The sequence below is a fragment of the Notamacropus eugenii genome, chromosome 1 (genome assembly GCF_028372415.1).
Source record: "Notamacropus eugenii isolate mMacEug1 chromosome 1, mMacEug1.pri_v2, whole genome shotgun sequence".
Lineage (NCBI taxonomy): Eukaryota > Metazoa > Chordata > Mammalia > Diprotodontia > Macropodidae > Notamacropus > Notamacropus eugenii.
Window position 1 is genome coordinate 364852029 of NC_092872.1, and position 14274 is coordinate 364866302.

The window sequence follows — 14274 nt, forward strand, 5'->3', positions numbered from 1 at the left end:
TATGGTGCTTTTTAGCAGGATATAGTTTCCTTCCTTATCTCTTTTGATTAGATCTATTTTTGCTTTGGCTTTGTCTGAAATTAGGATTGCTACCCCTGCTTTTTGTACATCAGCTGAAGCACAATATATTCTGCTCCAACCTTTTACCTTTAACCTGTGTGTATCCCCCTGTTTCAAATGTGTTTCTTGTAAACAACATATTATTGGATTATGTTTTTTAATCCATTCTGCTATCTGCCTCCATTTTATGGGAGAGTTTATTCCATTCACATTTACTATCTGTGTCTTTCCCTCCATCCTCTTTCCCCCTGTTTATGCTTTTAATTCTCCCTTCTCCCTTCCCCTCCACAATAGGGTATTAACTTTTGACCACTGTCTCCCTCTGTCTTCCCTCCCTTCTTTCAGCCCCACCCCCTTTTACTCCCCTTTTCCCTTACTACTTCTTCCCTCCTTTTTAGCCTCCCATCCCTATTCTTTCCCCTTTCTGCTCCTACTGTCTATAGAGCTAGTTAGATTTCTATACTTAATTGAATTTGTTGTTCCCTCCTTGAAACAAATCAGAGGAGAGTAAATCTCAAATGATACTCATCTCCCTCCCCTCTTTCCCTGTGCTGTAATATGTTTTTGTGCCTCTTCCTGTGAGGTAATTTACCTTTTTCTTCCTTCTCCTTTTCCCATCTCCTGTTGCAATCCCTTTGAACCCTTAAATCACATATTTATCATTACATCATTTAATTTATACCTACTCCTCTATCTAGGTATAGATATCAAATTTTAAATATCAAAATAAATACATAATTCTCAAGATTAGCAAGTATCATCTTCCTTATAAAAATGTAGTTTGCCCACATTTAATAACAAGTTTTTTTCCCCTGTTTACCTTTTTTATGCCTCTCTTGAGACTTGTGTCTGAAGATCGAATTTTTTACTAAGCTCTGGCCTTTTCATCAAGAAGGTCTGGAAATCCCTTACTTCATTGAATATCCATCTCTTTGCTTGAAATATTCTGCTCAGTTTTACTGGGGAATTGATCCTTGCTTGTATTTCCAAGCCCCTTTGCCTTGCGGAATATCATAGTCCAATCCCTCTGATCTTTTAATGCAGAAACTGCAAGGTCCCTCTATGCTAATGTCTTCCTGATCCCCCTGGCTGTGCTGAGGCACACCTGAGGTCCTGGTGTTGGCAATTACAGGTTCCACCCCCCTGGGGCTTAGGATCTCCTCCAAGTTTGCTGAGGTGGGGCTGTCTGGGACACCTCTGGTCTTGCACTGATCCCCTTCAGTCACAGCAAGAGGGACTCCTTTTTGTGATTTTCCACAGGCTACGAGACTATTTACCCCTTCAGCTGATCCCACTGTTTCAGGATTTTTCCTGGGGAAATATTGTCTGGGTTTTTCAAGGTCAACAGAGGTGGGGGGGGGAGTTGGAGATAGCATTTACCTATCACTCTGCCATCTTGGCTCCCAGAAGTTCAAGTAGATGAATTACAGACATTTAATCTGTGGGCTGACAGTCTCAGGAGTGGCTCCTACATTTACCTGCCGTTCTGCCGTTCTCACTCGCTCAGTTCACTGGACTCTTGTCCTAGACTGATATGTTTGAGATTCCACACTGCTGCAGCTTCAGACTGCCCAGGGCTTCCTGCTCAGCTTTGCTATGATGGGTTTCCCACTGGCACTCCCAATTTATATTTTTCTTGGAGGCTTTGGATGGAGGAGTTTTGACTTTGTTGTCTTCTGTTTGCATGTTTTGATGTTTTGTTCTCCCTTGACACCAAAGTAAGTTCTATATAGTCTGATTCTTTTTTTGGTTTTTGCTCATCTCTCCAGCCATGTACTTGATGTTCGAGTTCTTTGTTGAGGTAGATCTCCGCTTCCAGTGAGGGTTAGGGGTGTATTGTCAGTCATTCAATTCCCCCACAATCTGTGGGCCTAGAGCTTCAGAAACAGTCACTGTCTCTGTCCCTACTGCTGCTGTGGCTGCTGCAGTTTCCTCTCCCCCATTCCCCCTCTGCAGCCCTGGGGCTGGGGCCAGACCCCTCCACTCTGGCACAATGGTCCCACAGGGTTCTTCCAATGAACTTCCAATTTGTCCTCTGTATTTTGAGGTCCCAAAGTCTAGAAACTGCCACAGGTGTGAGAGATATAGACTCCCCAAGGCTTGCTCAGGTCCTGTCTGTGCTGGTGCAGCCCATACTGGACTGGGTCCTACCATGTGCGTGGTGTGATAGACACTTCCCAGAGATCATGCAGGCTGTCATGGGCTGAAGAATTGCTCTTTCAAGTTGATAAAGGTACAGAATAAAGGGGGAGAAAAACTATCTGAGTGTTATAGGAACATGCAAGATCACCAAAAGTAAGTGGTAAAACTACCAAATGTAGAAATCAAAACAGTAAAGGAAGCTTAGACACTATTATCACAGCACACAGAACAAGCAAGATATACTCATCCTCATCAGATGGAGATAATATACTGTGTTGAGTCCAAGGCACTATTTTCTGAAAGAATATTGACAAGTAAAGAAGAGATAGAAAGCATTATGAAATGCAAAATGGATAATTTTGATTACATTAAACTGAGAAGTTTTTGCACAACCAAACCCAATGCAACCAAAATTCGGAGGGATGTAGTAAATTGGGAAAGAATTTTTACAGCTAAGCTCGGGGATAAAGGCCTCATTTCTAGAATATATAGAGAACTGACTCAAATGTATAATCATACAAGTCATTCCCCAATTGATAAATGGTCAAAGGATACGAACAGGCAATTTTCAGAAGAAGAAATTAAAGATATCTATAATCATATGAAAAAATGCTCTAAATCACTTTTGATTAGAGAGATGCAAATCAAAACAACTCTGAGGTACCACATCACACCTATAAGATTGACAAACATGACAGAACAAGAAAATGATAAATGCTGGAGAGGATGTGGGAGAGTTGGAACACTAATTCATTGTTGGTGGAGCTGTGAGCTCATCCAACCATTCTGGAGAGCAATTTGGAACTATGCCCAAAGGGCTACAAAAATGTGCATACCCTTTGACCCAGCAATATCACTACTAGGACTATATCCCCAAGAGATCATAAAAGTGGTAAAGGGTCCCACATGTACAAAAATATTTATAGCAGCACTGTTCCAAAAACTGGAAGTCAAAGGGATGCCCATCAATTGGGGAATGGCTGAATAAATTATGGTATATGAATGTAATGGAGTAGTATTGCACCATAAGAAATGATGAACAAGAAGACTTCAGAGAGGCCTGGAAGGACTTATATGATCTGATGCTGAGTGAAAGGAGCAGAACCAGGAGAACTTTGTGCACGGCAACAACCACAGTGTGCGAGAGTTTTTTCTGGTAGACTTGGAATTTCGTAATAATGTAAGAACTTATTAAAAAAAAAAAATCCCAATGGTGGATTTCTAAGGCAAAATGCCTTCCACACTCAGAGAAAGAAATATGGAAGTCATTTGCAGAATGTAGCAGATCATGTTTGTGTGTATGCCTGTTTTTGTGTATCATGTTTTGATTTGTTATATTATTTCTTCCATTTATTTTAGTTCAACTACAGAACATGACTATAGTGAAAATGTACTCAATAGGAAAGTATATGTAGAACCTATACAGAATTGTATGTGGTCGTGGGGGGGGAAGGAGGTAGTGGGGGGTAGGTGTGGGGGGGATAAAATCTTAATTTTATGGCAGCGATTGTAAACCATTTAAAAAATAATAAATAAAATAAAATAAAAATTAAGTTAAATTAAATTTAAAAAAAAGAATATTGACAAGTGGCAACTTATCCATACAGGAGGATGATAAGTGCAGATGAGCAGGACTCAAAATCATGTCATGGAAGTATCATTTCAAAGGAACTAGGAAAGGTTAGCATAGACAGGAAGGAAGAAGGAAGGAAGGTGGAGGGAAGGATAGAGGGAGGAAGGAAGGGAGGGAGGGAAGAAAAGAAAAAGAGAGAGAGAAAAAAGAAAAGAAAACTTGAGCTGTCAGAAGAGCTGTCTCTAATGATTTTTTGAGCTTTTAAATGCAGGAGATTAGATTTGTTCTGTTTGGTTCTTAAACCAAATCGAGAAGTATGGAGAGAAGTTCTCAGGAATCAGGTTTCTGTTTGATATCAGGAAAGTTGTCATACTAATGAAAAGTATCAAAAAATCAATGGAAATGATTGTTTCATAACATGTTGAGTTCTCTATCATCGCATGGTTTGAAGTACACAATGGATACTTGTCAGGGATGTTGAAAATGGGATTTAAGCTTTAGGTGAAGGCTACACTTAATTCTCTCTGCTATATAGTGATAGGACAACATTTGATATTAATTACACTGGGACCCATGGCAGTAGGCCCCTTTATGCAACTAGAAATACACCATACATGACCTAGGAAGGCTGGAAGTTCCCTGAAAAATTGGCTAGGTTTTCCCTTAAAAAAAAAGATAAAACAATAAACTATGCTAGTGATTCAATTGTTTTAGGATCTACCATCCAAAATATTGATAATCTAATGCATTTTGTCCAAAATATATATATATATGTACATATATATATACACAACAAGACTACCTACCATATACCACCTTAAAAGATCATTGACTGGACTAATATTTGTATAAATTGTTCTTTAAAAGTTTGATAGAATACTTCTCTAAATCTATCAGTATCAAGTTGGTCTTGGGCAACTTGGGAGGATGAGGGATAGGATGGGTGGGTCTTTTACAGGAGTTCTATATCCTTTCCTGACTATGTCAGATCTCTTTTAGTGTCCTTATAGTTTGGGTATGTATACTTTTCAGTCTTTTATTGTTTTTGTGTTCTCAGTTTTGCTGGGATAAAACTCTGCATAGTAAGTACTAATAATTCTTTTTATTTTGTTCTGGTTTTGCTGTGACCACCACTTGCATTGCTATTTTTAAATTTTAGTTTAAGCCCTCTCTTTTTTAATCAGGTTGGCTAAAGGACTATTGGCTATTGGTCTTCTCAAAGAACCAGCTAGTGTCTATGACCAGATTTGAATTCTGGTTCTCCTGGCTCCAGGGGCTGCACTCTGTCCTCTGCACCACCTATGTGCACCCTGTGACAACCCATGGTCAGTTTTTACAAAAATTCTGTGAGATGCTAAGAAATATGCAAATGCTTTAGGGGATCCACTTAGAAGACACCATAAACCCTTTAGATCTAGTTTTTCAAGCATTTTTTTCCAAATATATATTTTTTCATTTTGTAATACTTGTGAAATTTATCCATTTCTGAGAGAGGGAGACATTAATGCCTCCTACTGCTATTATGTTACTGGCTCCATCTCATAATTCATTTTATTTTTTGTGCTGAGATGGTATTCAGGACATATAACTCTAATACTGATATTGGTTTGTTATCTATGGTTCTCTCAAGTGTGATGTATTCTCCTTGTTCAGCTCTATTTATGTTTTGAATTTTGCTTCTCCCTTATCTAATAGCATGATTGCAATTAGTAGTACTTTTTTTTTATTTCTGCATCTCATGTATAGGAAATTTTCTTCCAGGCCTTCATTTTTTTTCTGGCTTTGTCTTTGCTTCTGAGGTCCATGTTGTAAGCTACATATTATGGGATTTTGGTTTCCAATCTGTCACTCTTGTATTATTGGATTGTTGATTCACATTTAAAGCTATGAATTGGATTCATATTTTACTCCATTGGTTTCTAATATTACTTTTTTTGAATTATACTTGGTTTTTTCCTCTTCCTCTTTTAAGACTATATTGGAACTCCCCTTATTTCTGCTTCATCTTAAGACAACATTATTCTCACAGGCTTCCTTCCCTCCCCTCATTTTCAGTCTTTCATTTGTCAATTCTTTTCCCTAGTTTCAGACTTTTAACTTCCTTTTTTAATTTTACTTAGTCACCTAATTCTGCCCCTCTTTTTCTCTCCATTAAGTAGTAAATTAAAATCATCCTTCCACTCTTCTCCTTCAAACTTCTTTTGCTAAGGTTCTTTTTTTCATAATCTGTACCTTTTTCAAAAAAAGAAAAGAAAAATTTCTTGATCATGCTATCTTCATCAATATTTTTTAATTTTTTTCTATGCAAAACTTTTATTCTTAGATTCATGGTTTTTATGTTTATTTATTCCTTCTTCAGTCTCTTTCAATTCCTCATGGAATTAAAGCTACTAGACTATTTGTTTTTCATTCCCTCTTCCAAACAAGTTCTTTGTTATTTCCTTGCAGTTCTAGCTCATTCCACCTCTATCTGTCATGCCTAAGTCTTAGAAATGTCCATTCTAATTGGCAGGAGGAAGGATAAAACTATTGCCCTATGGTTAAAATTTTCCTGTTTCCCTGATAGTGTGATCCAATTCTACTTCCTGCTGGGCCCAGGATCATTGTCTTTCCTATTGGCCATTGAATCTCTTCTCTGGCTCCTTGCTCTCCCATTCTTTTGGATGCCAGTTACACCATGAGTTCTGATTCCCCTTTTCTCAAAAAAGAAGGTTCTACATAGAGGCACAACACTCTCTGTGGTAGCACTAAATGCCTTCAAAGTATACATATTTTAAGGCACCACTCAACTGTTATAGGATATATTTCTTCCCCATGGAAGTTTTCTTCAGTGGAACCCTCTTCCATCAATGAACTCAGATTCCTCTCTTTTTCCTCCTTTTCTCAACCACCCTCTTTGCTGCATTTCCAGTGTTCATGAAGTTTCCTCTTATTCATCAAAACCAAAGAAATTATTTTCCTTTCATTATTCATTTACCATTTACTTGATTAGATTACATCACAGTTCTCCTCTATCTTCTACATCTCCTATTCCCTTTTATGCCCATCCCATTGTACACTTTAGTCTAAGAAAACACAGTAATTCATCAATGAGGGAGGAAGAACATTAGTTTTACTCCATTGATTCTCAGGCTTGTGCCTCCACAATCACATCTATTCTTTCCTAAAGTTTCATTTTTGTCTTCATCCTGTTTGTGTACTTTTAGAAAGAAATCTCTTATTAATCCCTCTGTAACTTGTTTTTTACAATATAAATATCTTCTAAATTCTAGTTTTTTTTTAACATTATATAGATGCTATCCACCTCCAGAAAGAGAACTGATGAACTCTGAGTGGAAAGTAAGGTGCATTTTTTCAATTTCAATTTTTTCAATTTCAATTTTTCCTTGCTTTTTCATACCATGGCTAATACAGAAATATTTTGCATGACTTCACATGCATAGTGGGTGTCAGATTGCTTGCCTTCCAAATGGATAAAAAAGAAGCTGGAGGGAGAGAACTGGAACCAAAATCTTTACATGAATATCTCAAACATAGTATCTATATATGAATAATTTTATGTTGTTATTTGTGTTTTCCTTGGTAGTTGCATTTCTCTCCCTTTTGTGTTTCTATTGGTTGAAATGTTAGCAAATCTAATAATCTACACATGACTGAGTCTAATTTTTATAAGAATGTTTCTCTCTTTTATTACCTCTTTCTGATGACCATTTTTCTAATTGATAGTCAGATGATTAAGCTAAGATCTGCATTTTGGGTTTCATCTTGAGCTCCTTTGCTTTTTAGAGTATATGATTCCTTCCCCTTTTGTAGTTTCTTGTGGGTGCAGAAATGTCTTGTGTTCCTTGAATTTCCTTTCCTTTCTATTTGAAGATCTTTCTCCTGATTACTTGCAGAATTTGTTGTTTGTCATTGGAATTCTTAGATTTAATCACTGTGTACCTAGGAATTTGCAATACAGGGTATTTTTTCTGGAGGTGATCTATGGATTCTTTGATTAGTACTTATTTTTCTTCTATTCAGAATTTCTGAGTGGTTTTCTTGTATTTTTTCTGGCATTACGGTACTCAGATTTTTTTTAACTTTTCTTCCTACATGACCCATGATCTTTGTTTTCTCTACAGGTCCTCTATTCAAGATGAATGTTTTGCTTGCATATAGATATGTACCTTTTTAATGTTATTACTTTTGCCTTCTCTTCTTACAGATTGTCTTTCTCTTCAATATATTTGTATTATCAATTAGATAGTTTACTTCTTTAGATACTCTCACCACTATAGTTTAACACTTTTCTATTCTCCTAAACTTTTCTGTTTTGCATGTATAACATCAATGAGATCTCTATCGCAGTCACTATAAATATGCATGCATATTTCCAGGGTAAATTCATCAAATGTAAATAACTCTCTTCCTCAAAGATGAAACCAAGGTATTTATTCAGATATCAGAAGGCCAAAAACACCATAGCAATAAAGAAATTTCTACACATCACCAATCTAGGGAGCACTGACATTCCCAAGCCTTCCCTCCATTAGGTCTCCCCACAAACAAGGTCTCCTAGGCAAAATTCCTCCCTCTCACTCACACTGGCTGCTCTGCCTCTGCTCTGCCTCGCTCTCTCCAAGCTCTGCCTCTTTCTCTAAATTCTACTCATTTGGAAAGCTCCACTCACCATGGTCTCCATGTGACCCACTGTGGACTGGGCCAAAGCTCAAAGTAGGTCACATGGGCCGATTAATGGGCAAGGAAGAGTTTCCAATTTCCTTAACATTACAATAGGCCAAAAATCTGATCCTTTGGAACTCTCTTAAGAGGCTGACTTCTCTTTGCAATTCCCTTGTCACTCACTTTCTGATTTGTCCCTTTTGATAGTGAATTTACCTCTACTGCTAGATTCCCAAGTTGCCTCAGCCTCCTCCCATCCTGGGGAATTCATTTTCTCCTAGTGAACTTTTTCCTTTCTCCCTTCTCCAAGTATCTTCTGGGGAGAAAGTATTGGATACAGATAAATTCGAATTCCCATTCTTATGGTGTAGCCAGACTTTTGTCCTACAAATATTCATTTCTCTGATTGAGGTGAGTCAGTGTCTGCCACATTTTGTAGGAGAAAGTGGATGCTCCAGGGACAGTTTCTACTATCTTATGGTTCCCTTACGTTTAATTTAACTCAGGAAGAAAGGCAAAATGATCTCTCTGCTATTTTGCCTCACCTTTCTCCATACTTGACTGGAAAAGATTGTGGCCTGCTGATGGTTGAAACAGAGTAGTGATACCACTACTACATTTATATCCCAAAGAGATCAAAGAAAAGGGGAAAGGCTACCTTGGGAAATGGTTATAGTATATAATGTCATGGAATACTATTTTGCATAAATGACAGGTAAAATGATTTCAGAAAAACCTGGGAAGACATATCTTGATGCAAATTATTGATGTAAATTAATTAATGCAAAACAAAGTGAGCAGAACCTGAAAAACATTGTAAACAGTAACAACAATATTGTAAGGATGATCAACTGTGAAAGGCTTAGCTATTCTGATCAATCCAATGATTACATATGATTCCAAAGGAAAATGCTAGCTACCTCCAGAGAGAAAACTGAATGCAGTTAGAAGCATAAATTTTTCCACTTTCTTCGTGTTTCTTGTTTTTATGGGTTGTTTTTTTCTTGCAACATCGCTCATACAGATATATGTTCTGTATGACTTTACATGTATAACTGATATCTCAATGGGCAGGGAAGGGAAGAGAGAGAGGGAAAGAATTTGGAACTCAACATTTTTTAAATGTTTGTTAAAAATGAATGAACACACAAACAAAACAAAGAAATAGAATGCTGTGAGGACATGGGGTGATGTGCTAGTAGAGAATATGATAGCAGAAACATCCCTGAGGATATCCCAAAGCTCAGCACATCACAAAACACCCTGCCAGAACGTGGAAGCTGGGACTAAGGGAGAACTCCTGAACTAATGAGGCCATTGCTTTGCTGAGCTTCTTGCTTCTTTATCCTGTAGAAATAGCTCCATTTTGCTCTCACTGTGATGAATAATTCTCCTTTGGGGGATATTCCAAGATTTAGTAGGGGTGGGAGAAAATGTTGAGTCCTCCATTTGTTGGTCACATGAACAGGAAGTCTGCCAAGATGATTACCTGAAGTGTATTTCTTTCTATCACACACACACACACACACACACACACACACACACACCCTATGATCTCTAGTGCCTCTATATTACATCCAGAATTAAATATAATCTTCTCTGGTATTTAAAGTTTTTCATAATCTCTTCTCTCTCTTTCTATTCTTTGTACACCTTACTTTCCTCCTTAATCTCTACAATCCACAATCCTAGTCTGTTTAAAATGTCTCAAATACTCTATTTTCTATCCCTGTGCCTTTGTACTATGCATCCCCAACACATGGAATATTCTTCCTCTTCACCTTTCCCCTTTGGTTTCCATGACTTACCCAGTCCCCCAGATGCTAAGTCCTTCCCCCTCTCAGGCTGCCTTCCATCTTCTCCTTAGGGGTCAGGGAGTGTGTGTATGTGTGTATGTGTGTGTGCAATTTACTCTGTGTGTATTGTATCTACCAAGTTATTTATATGCTCTCTCTCTCCATTAGAAGGTAAACTCCTTGAGGGCAGAGACTATTTTATTTTCTTTGCATCCTAGCACTTAGCAAAGTGCCTGGCAAGTAGACTGTGTTACATAAATGTTTATTGACTCACTTTCTGTCATATGAAAGATAGATTAGACTTGTTCAAGTTGGCTCCAAAGAGAAGAAAAAGGAGAATAGCACAGAAATTCAAACCTGAAGTAAGGAAAAAATTCTCATCAGCCAGAGTCACCCAAAAGAAGATTGGTTTCCTCCCAAGAGTTAGGGGAAGGAAGACTGGATAACTACTTGTAGAAGATGCTGTACATGGCATTCTCAGTTAAATGTGGGTTAGATTAGATGGTCCCTAAGGTTTTTGCAACTCTGAGAATCTAACTTTCTGATTCCAACCAAAGTATACCTTCATATTAGTTTGAAAGTTCTTAAAGAGTTTTGTATTTTGGAGAATTTCTTTACCACTTTGTCCTCTGCAACAGATGTTGGTATATTCACCGGAATAATTTTCATTTTAGAGGAGACAACTAAATATCGCATGAAAAGAGGTCTCTTCTTTCTTTGGGGTATAGAATAAAAGCAAATTTCCCAACTCCTTTCCTTACTTCTCCAAGGAAACCCTGAGAATTATTGGTCCATTTAACTGAAACTTCCTTCATCCATTTTGATTTGTAGCAATAATGTTGAGATTGATGTGATTCAGTTCCTCCTGATTAATTATTGGATATGACAGGCATCTGACATTCAGGGTACTTGCAGCCTATAAAAGTTTATAGATGTCCAAAAAATGTCATGACTCTTAGCAGCTCTTGTCCAGCTTCTGCCATTCAACCCTCAGCCATTTCCACAGTAGCAATGAAAGAGGGTGGGAAGGATGAGGCAGAGAGCTGAGGGCCACTTTATATTTTGCTTTGTTTTATGAGTTACCACACACAAAGAACTCACCAGTCTTTCCATTATGGTAGAACTTGCCAGAACTAATGTTCTCTTGGCATAGCCTTCAAGAATCTAGATTCCTTACATATCACAATGAAGCTTTAGGATAGGAATTCCCTCCAAAAATGGAGAAACTTTCTTAAACTGAACCCTGGAATTTTCACCAGATTTTGTTAGGTCTACCATTTGGAGCAAGCAGAGTCAATTGGTCAGTAAGTATTTGTTAAGTGCTTACTATATACTAGGCACTGTGCTGAGACCTGGGAGTATCAAGAAAAATAAAAAGACAGTCCCTGAATCAAGGGACTCAGTCTAATTGGAGAGAAAACATGCAACAGCTATGTACAAACAAGATATATGCAGGATAAATTAGAGACAATCAATAGCACTAGAGCTAGAAATGAAAAGGCTTCTTGCAAAAAGTAGAGTTTCAAAAGCAGATCATGTCTAATAACATTTTAACTGATGAAATCTAACTTGATCCTCTACCTTCAATAAGGTTTTCTCCATTGGGATCACAATCTCTATCCTTTCTTCTCATTTCAACTTACGGTCAATATTTACCTTGGATCAATACAGTTATTCCAGCTTCCCAACCTATAATCTGACAAAATAGGCCTTTGCCCATAAGTATAATATGCTTTCCTTCACCCTCTGCTCCTTTCCCCTTCACACTGGAAAGCAAAGTTTTCATCCCATGAAGGGGGAGGGAGGGAAGGGAGAGAGAAGGAAGGGAATCTCTTCTACTGCAGTCCAATAGCTGCCCTGTGATGGCCACTGAGCCCCAAGCAACTACTGGAATTAGCTTCTGTTTCTCTCTAAAGTCATCTGCAGGACAGGACACTCCCGTTCCTCCTCCTCTTATGGTGAGGCTTGTAGTGCCTTCATCAATCTGCTTCTCTTTCTCCTCTCCACCTCCTTGCTTCCCTGACTTCCTTCAAGTACCAGCTAAAATCCTACCTTCTGTGGCCTAGCCCTATCAGATATCAAATTGTATTATAAAGGACCAATCATCACAACCACTTGGTACTGGCTAAGAAATAGAGGAGTAGATGAGTGGAATAGGTTAGATACTCAAGACACAGTAGTCAATGAATATAGCAATCTACTGTTTGATAAACCCAAGGATCCCAGCTTCTGGGATAAGAACTCACTGTTTGACAAAAATTCCTGGGAAAACTGGATAACAGTGTGGTGGAAACTGGGCATAAACCAATGCCTGATACCATATACAAGAATAAAATCCAAATGGATACATGATCTAGGTATAAAGATTGATACTATAAACAAATTAGGGGAGCAAAGAATAGTGTATTTGTCAGATTATGGAGAATGGAGAAATATATGACCCAACAAGAGATAGAGGACATTATGAAGTGCAAAATGGATAATTTTGATTACATTAAATTGAAGTTTTTGCACAAACAAACCCAATGCAACCAAGATTAGAAAGGAAGCAGAAAACTGGGAAAGAATTTTTGCAACTAGTGTCTGTGATAAAGGCCTCATTTCTAAAATATATAGAGAACTGAGTCAAATGTACAAGAATACAAGTCATTCCCCAATTGATAAATGGCCAAAGGATATGAACAGGTAGTTTTCAGAAGAAGAAATAGAAGCTATTATAATCATATGAAAAAAATGCTCTAAATCACTATTGATTAGAGAGATGCAAATCAAAACAACTCTGAGGTACCACATCACACCTATCAGATTGGCTAACAGGAAAATCAGGAAGATGATAAACGTTGAAGAAGATGTGGGAGAGTTAGAACACTAATTCATTGTTGGTAGAACTGTGAGCTGATCTAATCATTCTGGAGAGCAATTTGCAACTATGCCAAAAGTTACAAAAATGTGCATACCCTTTGACCCAGCAATATCACTTCTGGAACTCTATCCCAAAGAGATCACAGAAATGGGGAAGGATCCCACATGTACAAAAACATTTATAGCAACTCTCTTTGTGGTGGCCAAGAACTGGAAATCAAGGGGATGCCCATCAATTGGAGAATGGCTGAACAAGTTATGGTATATGATACATGAATGTAATGGAATACTATTGTGCTATGAGAAACAATGAACAGGAAGACTTCAAAGAAGCCTGGAAGGTCTTATATGATCTGATGCTGAGTCAAAGGAGCAGAACCAGAAGAACTTTGTAAACAGCAACAACCACAGTGTGTGAGGAATTTTTCTGAAAGACTTAGCACTTCATTGCAATGCAAGGACTTAAAAAATTTCCAAAGGCCTCTTGAGGAAAAACACCTTCCACGTCCAGAGAAAGAACTATGAAATTGGATCACAGATAGAAGGAGACCATTTCCTTTTGTATTTTGTTTTGTTTTGTTTTATGGCTTCTCCCATTCATTTTAATTCTTCTTTGCAACATGCATTTAATAGGAATGTATGTGTAGAACCTGTAAAAGATTGTACGCCATCACAGGAAGGGAGAGGGAGGGAGGAGAAAAAAAATCTAAGATATATGGAAGCGATTGTCAAACACTGAAAACAAATAAAATAATTTAATTTTTAAAAAATAATAAATAAATAAATAAAATCCCACCTTCTAGAGGGAACTCTTTCCAGTTCCCCCCAAATCTATTAAATTTCCTCCATCAATTACCTCCAAATTATCCCATATATAGTGTGTTTGTGCATTGTTCTTTGCAAGTTCTCGTCCCATTTGACTGTGAACTCCTTGAGAGCAATGACTGTCTTTTGCCTTTCTTTGTATTAGGACAGTGTTTGGCACATGGGAAGAGATTAATAAATATTTTCATTGACAGACTACCTGGATGTTTTCCAGTTTTACTCTTAGCTTCCTAAAATGTGGTGCCCAGATCAATCCTCCAGAATTTTGACCAGAGCAGGGTACAACAATTGAAATATCAATTCCTTTGTTCTGGATATTAAGCCTCTGTTAAAGCAGCCTAAATTTACACT